This window comes from Grammomys surdaster, unplaced genomic scaffold (genome assembly GCF_004785775.1).
Source record: "Grammomys surdaster isolate TR1022 unplaced genomic scaffold, NIH_TR_1.0 61, whole genome shotgun sequence".
Lineage (NCBI taxonomy): Eukaryota > Metazoa > Chordata > Mammalia > Rodentia > Muridae > Grammomys > Grammomys surdaster.
The window spans coordinates 21,406,827-21,416,893 of record NW_021604563.1 but is presented as its reverse complement, the minus strand read 5'-3'; positions in this window follow the sequence as shown (position 1 = coordinate 21,416,893).

Sequence of the window (10,067 nt, the reverse complement as noted above, 5' to 3'; positions counted from 1 at the left end):
GTCATTATGATTTGTTCAGCCTGCTTTCTTATACAACCCAGGCCAATATTCTCAAAAGTAGCACAATGATAAATCACGCCCATTCAATATTTTGTATATTAATGTATTTATAGGTGTCAAAAGCTGACTTTTGTACGTAATTCAATTATAGATGCAATATCAAAAAGTGTTGTAGACTCAATGTTGATCTAATGGTCTCAACTACCAATTTAAATTTGGTCTTGTGTTAATCAATCAACATGTGATAAACATAACTGTCATCAGACTCTATCAAGTGTACTATTTAATGTAGTTGACATTGCCCATTATACAATCTCATTTCTCTGTGTTTTTCAGAAAGATAGATGATTACATCATTACCAAGATGTAAAAGTGTTTAAGTACTTTGGATACTTCTACCTATAGTATTTGCTGTTCTTCCATCTGTGGCAAGAATTCCTTCCATATATTCTATGTTAAACATTATTTTCAGAAAATGAGACAGATAACTTCTCTTTTGATCAGAGTGCAGTAAATCCTGATAGATATGATAGCTGGGCTCTTCATACTTACTAAGTTTAAGTAATATTTTCTTTCACCTTTATAACTGTTGGCCCTTCTATAGCATGGTTAATATGCTGGCTCCTTATATTTATATTCATAAAAACATATTTGATAGACGTGCTTATTTTTAAAACCAGAGATTCATTCATTATAGAAATATTAGGAAAAATTAATCTAAAGTTTTTATTTTTCAGCCAATCTCCATTACTTTTTCCTCTATGCTGTACTTTGCAAAAAAAAAGAAGAAGAAAAAAAAAAAGGAGGGGAAAGTATATCAAGCAACAGTGTTTTTATTCCCCTACTGACTGTTAACCTATTTCAACAAACCAATCAATCACCAATGACACCCACCTGACATTATCTGATTTTAGGAGTGAAATAGCAGGAAGATGTCCTTTTGCACTCAATATGGCCAGTGTGCTTATAGATCATCATGCCTTTTGGATTTTATTATGCCTGGGCGATTTTCCAATATTTTATGAACATGGTTTTTCAGAACGTTCCTGGATTGAAGCATGATTGTATATCTGGACAATATCTTAGTCTACTCATGACAGCACTGTCCAGATGGTCCTGGACTGCTTCCAATAGAATCAGCTTTTGGCCAAGAACTGTAGAAGCATGAATCTTATGGAGTCCAAGACAAGTTCCTGGTGTATGTAATCTCCTCACAAGGGATTGGGATGGACTTCTGGAAAGTCAAGTCAGTACTGATTAGGACACAGTTGTAATTACAAAAAAAAGCTTTCAATAATCTTTCATATTCCATGAATAATTACATTAGCTGCATCCTCCCTCTTTTGGCCCTAAGTGTCTTACAAGCCAATCTTCAGTGGAAGACAATAGGCATTTCAATGACGTTCAAAGTTCCAGGAAGCTTTAAAAGAATTAAAACACATTTTATTTCTACTCACATTCCAATATTGTCCTTGTTTTCTAGTCACCCCTAAAGATAGACATATTACATTAGTATGTCACCTACTCTCTCCATTTTGAAAAAACCCTGACTCCCACATTCCAGCTGTGTAGTCTGTATATCTTCTCTTTTATAGATATCTTTTCAAAAACAGCTTTCTCTTTGAACAAGATTCACCACATATAATAACTACAAAGACAAGGAATTCTTCATTGTATGTGACAATTTCAAATATTCTCAACATTGTATGTGACAATTTCAAATATTCTCAAGTTATCATTGTTTACACAATTACCACTTACTGTTCAACTTAACTCCAGTCAACAAGCTTTACACGTTCTGTAAACCTAATCTGGCGAATGGCCTTTAAGTTGAGAAATATATGGATAAATTCATCATGTCTTCTCTGTCCACCACTGTTCAAATGAAATGCAAAATCATATATATCATATACAAAGTAACCTTTACTGTGTATGGTGTAAATTGGTTTTATTAGGTGTGTTACTTCACATAGTAATTGTTTTGTTTCCATTTTCATTTTTCTCAAGAAATGTTAGTTTTTACTTTTTAATTTTTTTTACTATTCCATTTGTTATTCAAGAAAATGAGCTTTGATTTCCATATAGTTATATAAATTCTGAAGTCCCACTTTCTATTGCCTTTTAGTTTTATATCAGTGTGGCTAGAAATAATATTTTGATTGATTTCAAATTTTAATTTTAGTAAGATTTTTGTGTTCTTCTATGTGATCTCTTCTGGAGAATATTTCTTGTGTGGCTCCAAAGAACCTCTGAAGTGCTGGATACAATGTTTACAAAATTGTTATGTCTATTTAGTCTACAGAACAGTTTACATTCAATAAATATAAGTCAAAGGATCCTACTCTCTCATTGTAGTATTCTCTCACTTTAGGTTTACTAATATTTCCTTTATTTAGTTGTCACAATGCTGTTTATATTAGTTTACACTAATCATAGTCTTTTTTTAATCCCTTTCTATTACACAATGATTTCCTTTGTCTCTTACAGTTTTTTTCACTTAAAGATTGCTTATATGACATATTTTAGCCATTTCTATTTTATTTTTATTTTAGCATTCACAGAATATCATTAGTGACCTTTCACTTTTATTCTATAATTATCTTCATAGGGAAGTTTACATGGATGTTAGTCTGGATTTTTATCAGTGTTCTATTTGCCTGGATAAATTAATTCATTGGCACTTGATTGTGATTAATGATAGGCCAGGACTAACTGCTCCCATTTGTGCTCATTGTCTTCCATTTGCTCCATAGATCTACTCTTCTTCTACTTTGTGGTTAAGTGATGTCTTTTATCAATACGTTTTCATTTCTGGTTTTTCATTTTTATAGTGTCCATTATGAGCTTTTATTTAGTGGTTATAGTTAGGCTTACAAAAAACATTTTAGACTTAGGATGGGTTACCTCAATACCTCAATCTCTAATCTTTTACTCCACTTTTAAATTTATTTTGTTTTTCATGCAAGAATTTGTTTCTTATAGCTAAGAGATCAACATAATGAATTATGTTCTTAGTTTTTCAAATTTACTACTTTCAAATTTTTGTACTAAACATATATTAATATCATCATAATTATATCAGAACATTCTGATTTCACTGTGGCCTTGCTTTTTTAGCCAGTGTGTTTCCAGAAGTTTTTGCATCACTTTTCTGTACCCTCTCCTTTTGGCTTGAAGAATTTAGAATTTATTGTAAGATTGAATTTGTGGTAATGGACTCCCTTGGCTTTGCTTACCTAGGACTTTTGACATTTCCTACTCATTCATGAAGGACAGCTTTTCCTGGCATAGAATTTTTGGCTGTCAAGGCTTTTCTTTCAGTATTTTGTATACATCACCTTATAATTTCCTTGTCCATAAGATCTGCTGCTACATCTAATGATAAATGTATTGTTTATTCTTTTTTTGTTGCTTTCAGAATCCTCTGCTCACCTACACATCTAACCATATCTATGGCTTGTCTTACTCAGACTCTATGTGATTAGAAGTATTTGGTGTCTTTGTGTCTGGATATTTGTGTCATATTCCTAGTTTGGAAAAAAAATCTGTTTCTTTAAATATTCTTTCCACCCATTATCTTGCTTTAATTCAAATTCTGTGGTCATTTGTTCTTTTGAAGTTATATCACCAATCCAGTGAACCTCTTCATTATTTTTCCTACTTCATTTTTGTCCTCTAAGTATAACTTTTCAGCTTGCCACTGTGGAAAAACACTCATTTTTTTCCTTCTGTTGGATTAATTTTGTTGTTGATGGTGTTCATTTGGTTTTAAAAAATCATCTGTTGTATATTTCAGTTATAGACTTTCAACTTTTGAAAATAAATTAAAATCTGTTTGATTTTCTTTTATATATTTTCTTTCTTTCTTTTTTTCTTATTTTGATCACTGATAGTTTTTTCTACATTTTTGAATTATTTTCCTATGTTTTCTTGATGTTAATGAAATTTCTTTAAATTATGACATGAACTAATTCTCAGGAAGTTTATTTATCTCAGGAAGTTTATAATCTCTTTGGGACTTGTCATTGTCACCTATTTTGTTCCTTTGATAACTCATTTTCCCTTATTTTTCTCAACCCTTATGGTTGTATTTAGTCTGTGAGTGGTAAGCTTATCTAGAAATTTGTGGGAAAATATAGTCCGCAGCGGAGGAGGACGAGTGGGGGAGGGGGGTTTCCACGAGGCACATCCCACATACAGGAGAAGGTTTAAGGTTCCGGTGGCTGGAGGCTTTGGGACGGCAGGCCCCAATGACACGAGGAAGTCCTTGGTTCCAAAAGGGTTTATTTTCATGGCAGGTGGTGGATGGATCTGGATGTACCCCCCTGAAACTCAGGGCAGACCTGAGTTAAATAGGGAGGGAGAAAGGGGGAGGCTCCACCCTCTGGCCTTCATTAGTATGCAAATCCTTTGGGGCTGATGCCTGTGGTCATGCTCTCTACCTGTGCACTTTGGGAGGGGCTGTAATGGTCTATGTGACTGAACAATGTAGGTCTATGGAGACGAGACTGCATGTCAGGACTCTCTGTTCTGGGGGCGTGGCCAAACTCCTGCTGGTTCTCACTTAGAGTCTCAAACTCCTGCTGGTTCTCACTTAGAGTCTCCAGTTCTACGCCCATGCCCAGCCATGAACCAGGATACCCTTACACAGTACCACAGAAATTCTGGATAGTTCATCAATCAAAATCCCTAACCTTGTGGCAACTGTTTAATCTCAGGAGTCCAGATTAATTGAGACTGCTAATCCTCCTACAGGGTTGCCCTCCTCCTCAGCTTCTTTCAGCCTTTCTCTAATTCAAACACAGGGGTCAGCAGTTTCTGTCAACTGATTGTGTGTAAATATCTGAATCTGACTTTTTCAGCTGGTTGTTGAGTTTTCTGGAAGGCAATCATGACAGGTCCCTTTTTTTGAGTATTCCATAGCATCAGTAATAGTATCAGGCCTTGGGACCTCCCTTGAGCTGGATCCCACTTTGGGCCTGTAACTGGACCTTCTTTTCCTCAGGCTTCTCTCCATTTCTATCCTTGTAATTCTTTCAAATAGGAACAATGATGGGTTAGAGATGGCAACCCCCTTCCTTATTTGATACCCTGTCTTCCTATTGGAGGTGGATTTTATAAGTTCCCTCTCCTGACTGTCAATGCATTTTATCTAAGGTCCCTCCCATTGTCCTGAAAGTCTCTAGGTTGCCTGTTTCCATTCTTTCTGGTGGCCCTCAGAGCTTCAGTCCTTTTCCCTCATCCAACACCAGACGAGTTTCCCCTCTCCCCAATACCCCAGTCCACTTTCTCTCCCAGATCCCTCCCTCCCTCCCCACTTGTGATTGCTTTCTTCTCCCTCCCCAGTGGGACTGAGGTGTCCTCACTTGAGCCCTTCAGTTTCTTGACCTTTTTGAGTTCTGTGGACTGTATCTTGGTTATTCTGTACTTTATTTTATGGCTAATATCCACTTATTAGTGAGTATATACCATGCATGTCCTTTTGGGTCTACGTTACCTCACTCAGGATACTATTCTCTATTTCTATCCATTTGCCTGCAAAACTCGGGATGTTCTCATTCTTAATAGAAGAGTAGTATTCCACTGTGTAAATGAGCCACATTTTCTGTTTCCATTCTTCTGTCCTGGGACATCTGAGTTGTTTCCAGCTTCTGATTATCACAAATAAGACTGCTATGAACATAGTGGAACACATGCCCCTGTGACATGGTAGGGCATCTTTTGGGTATATTCCCAAGAGTAGTATTGCTGGGTCTTCAGGTAGCTCTATTTCCGATTTTCTGAGGAACCTCCAGATTGATTTCCAGAGTGGTTGTACCAGTTTGCAATTCCACCAGTAATAGAGGAATGTTTCTCTTTCTCCACATCCTCACCAACATGTGTTGTCATCCAAAGTTTTGATCTTAGCCATTCTGATTGGTGTAAGGTGGAATCTCAGGGTCATTTTGATTTGCATTTCTCTGATCACTAAGGACTTTGAACATTTCTTTAGGTGCTTCTCAGCCATTCGAGACTCCTCTGTTGTGAATTTTCAGTTTAGTTCTATACCCCATTTTTTGATTTGGTTGTTTGGGTTAGCTTTTTGAGTTCTTTATATATTTTGGATATTGGTCCTCTATCGGATGTGGGGTTAGTGAAGATTTTTTTCCCCAATCTGTATGTTGCTGATTTGTCTTATTGACTATGTCCTTTGCCTTACAGAAGCTTTCCAGTTTCATGCAGTCCCATTTATGAACTCTTGATCTTAGAACATGAGCAATTGGAGTTTTGTTTAGGAAATTTCCTTTTGTGTCAATGAGTTCAAGGCTCTTTCCCACTTTCTCTTCTATTATATTCAGTGTATCTGTTTTTATGTTGAGGTCCTTGATCCACTTGAACTTGAGCTTTCACACCAATCTCACTTATGAGCATCAGTGCAAAAATACTCAATAAAATTCTTGCAAAGCAAATCCAGGAACACATCAAAACCATCATTCACCACAATTAAGTAGGCTTCATCCCAGGGATGCAAGGTTGGTTCAATATACGAAAATCCATTAATATAATCCACTATATAAACAAACTCAAAGAAAAAAATATCACATGATCATCTCCTTAGACACTGAAAAAGCATTTGACTAAATACAATACCCCTTCATGTTAAAAGTATTGGAGAAATCATGGATTCAAGGCCCATACCTAAACATAATAAAAGCAATTTAGTGCATACCAACAGCCAATAACAAATTAAATGGAGACATACTTGAAGTAATCCCACTAAAATTGAGGACAAGACAAGGATGCCTATTCTCCCCATATCTATACAATATAATACTCGAAGTGCTAGCTAGAACAATAAGACAACAAAAAGACATAAAGGAGATACAAATTGGCAAAGAAGAAAGACAGGTATCACTATTTGCAAATGATATGATAGTAGTATACATAAGCAACCCTAGAAATTCTACCAGAGAAAGTCTCCAGCTGGTAAACAACTTTAGCAAAGTGGCCGGATACAAAATTAACTCAAATAAATCAATAGCCTTCCCTTTTACAAATGATAAACAGGCCGAGAAAGAAATTAGGGAAAGGACACAATAGCCACAATAGCCATAAATAATATAAAATATTTTGGGGTAACTCTAACCAAACAAGTGAAAGTCCTATATGACAATAACTTTAAGTCTCTCAAGAAAATCAAAGAATATCAAAGAAAATGGAGAGATCTCTCATGGTCATGGATTGGCAAAATTAATATAGCAAAAGTGGCCATTCTACCAAAGGCAATCTACAGATTCAATGCAATCTCCATTAAAATTCCAACATAATTCTTTAAAGACATGGAAAGAGAAACCCTCAAATGCATTTGGAAAGGCAAAAAACCAAGAATAGCAAAAACAATTCTTCTCTGACCTCAATGTTTATTACAGAGAAATAGTGATAAAAACTGCATGGTATTGGTACAGAAACAGACACATTGATCAATAGAATGGAATTGAAGACCCAGAAATAAAAGCATACACTTAGGGACACTTGATCTTTGACAAAGATGCCAAAAATATACAATGGAAAAAAGAAAGCATCTTCAATAAATGGTTCTGGTCTAACTGGCTGTCTGTATGTAGAAAACTGAAAATAGACCCATATTTGTCACCTTGCACACAGCTCAAGTCCAAGTGGATCAAGGACCTCAACATAAAACCAGGTACACTGAATCTAATAGATGAGAAAGTGGGTCTTAACTTTTTAAATCAAGTGTTCAAATACTGGAGTTACTCCAAGACTTCATTTTCAGTATTCTTTCTCTATTGGATGAAATTTTCACTAAAATAGCAGTCTACTATATGAAAAAAATCAAAGAATATCACAGAAAATGGAGAGATCTCCCATGCTCATGGATTGGCAAAATTAATATAGTAAAAGTGGCCATTCTACCAAAGGCAATCTGCAGATTCAATGCAATCTCCATTAAAATCCCAACATAATTCATATAGGTGAATATAGGTGTTCATATGCTGTCTGATTTTAAATTTGTGCTTCCAGTTCTCAAACTCCAATATCTTAAACTCCACCACCTACTTGATAATAAAGTTTCAACTGAACTGCAACTACTCAAGCAGAATATTTGATACATGCTTGTGTAACTCATCCTTTCACCAGTATTCTTGATTTTAGTAAATGAGACTTTTGTGTCCATCATTCCAGAGCATCAGAATCAGTCTCTGACATCTCTCTACATGATCTCCATTACAGTTGACTATCTCCATTACACATTAGACTATAGCTAATTCCTACAAAATAGATCTCAAACAGATAAAATATTTTTATTCTGGCTTTCTTTAGTCATTTTACTTGTGAAGAAACTCAGAAAATGGTGCGTTCTTTACATTGTTTGCCACAGTCACTCTTTTCATTTCAATAGGTTGTACACTCCACGAAATGTTTGCTTCAGTCCATATAGCACAGTTCTTGGTACACATTTGGTGCTCAGTAAGTACTTGTTTGGTGAATTACATATTGTAATAATTAAAAGCTATTGTAATAATTAAAAGAGTATTAACATGTTTTAAAATGCTGATTACTACAACTGGATTATCTGATTTAATTCACTCAATTATCTTATTATGAAATCTTGCTATTATCTTGCTTTATATAGTTAAAAAAACTGATTCCCAATCGAAAATCTCACCTCAATTAAATGACTGGTAAAAAAAAGAAAAGAGAAATACCAAATTCACTTTTTACTGTATAGCCCCAAATTTTGTATGCATTAAAAATATAAACACTATGATCCTGACATTCCCAGTTTAGCGTCTGTAGATTTGTGGTTGCTCTTATAAGGCTTGGCATAAAATGTTTTGTGTATGTTGATAAGCTGCTGTACATTAATGGTTAACTTTTATTAAACAATATATTTGTTTTACTCTTCTCTTGAGCAGGACTAAAAGTCTGTATTGAGTGGTGGATGAAAACAAGTTGCGAGGAATCATACACCAATTAGCTATCCATGGGTACACCAATTTGAACAGTTATTTAAGCACCAAATTTCTTTCATAAAGGATAAGAAATTTCTATCCTGGAGGAGGCTGTGTCAAGAAAACACTTTGAAGCTTACTGATGATCCATGCTAGCAGAATCTCAAAGACAGACACAACCTTAGAAAACAGTGTTCAAAATTCTGACCCATAATTGTTCCTGTTTGAAGGAACTACAGGGATGGAAATGGAGAGGAGCCTGAGGAAAAGAAGGGCCAGTGACAGGCCCAAAGTGTGATCCAGCTCAAGGGGAGGGGAGGTCCCAAGGCCTGACACTATTACTGAAGCTATGGAGCAAAAGGAACCTGTCATGCCTGCCCTCTGGAAGACCCAACAACCAGCTGAAAGAGTCAGATGCAGATATTTGCACTCATTGGTTAATGGACAGAGGCTGCTGACCCCTGTGTTAGAATTAGGGAAAGGCTGGAAGAAGCTGAGGAGGGAGGTTGATCCTGTAGGAGGCCCAGCAGTCTCAATTAATCTGGACCCCTGAGATCTCTCAAACACTGGACCACCAAAAAGGCAGCATACACCAGCTGATATGAGACCCCCAGTACAGATACAGCAGAGGACAGCTGGGTCTGTGTTTAGTCAGAGAAGATGCACCTAACCCTCAATAGACTGGAGGCCTCAGGGAGTTTAGAGGTCAGGTGGGGTGGGGGTAGGGAATGGGGACAGCATCTTGGAGACAGGGAGTGAGTTGGAGGTATGAGATGTAGACCAGTGGGAGGGTGGATGGGGGAGTAGGAATAAAATCTGGAGTGTAGATAAAGAAATAATTTTTTGAAAAAGAAAATAGTACTCAGAAGGCACATATGCGTGCTCACACACGTGCCCCCCACACCCAGCACTTGGAAACCGCAAAGAAAACTGTTAAAAAGAAAAAAATCTAAGAAATTCAGATGGAAGACTGTAGGGCGCGGTTTGAATCGCCATTCCAAAATGGCACCTGGGGCTAACACCTGACTTCCTCATACGGCCCTGAAGAAGCCACACCCACAGGCAATATTCCGCACAGGCTCACTGCTATGCATAATCAGGCCATCTGCTACG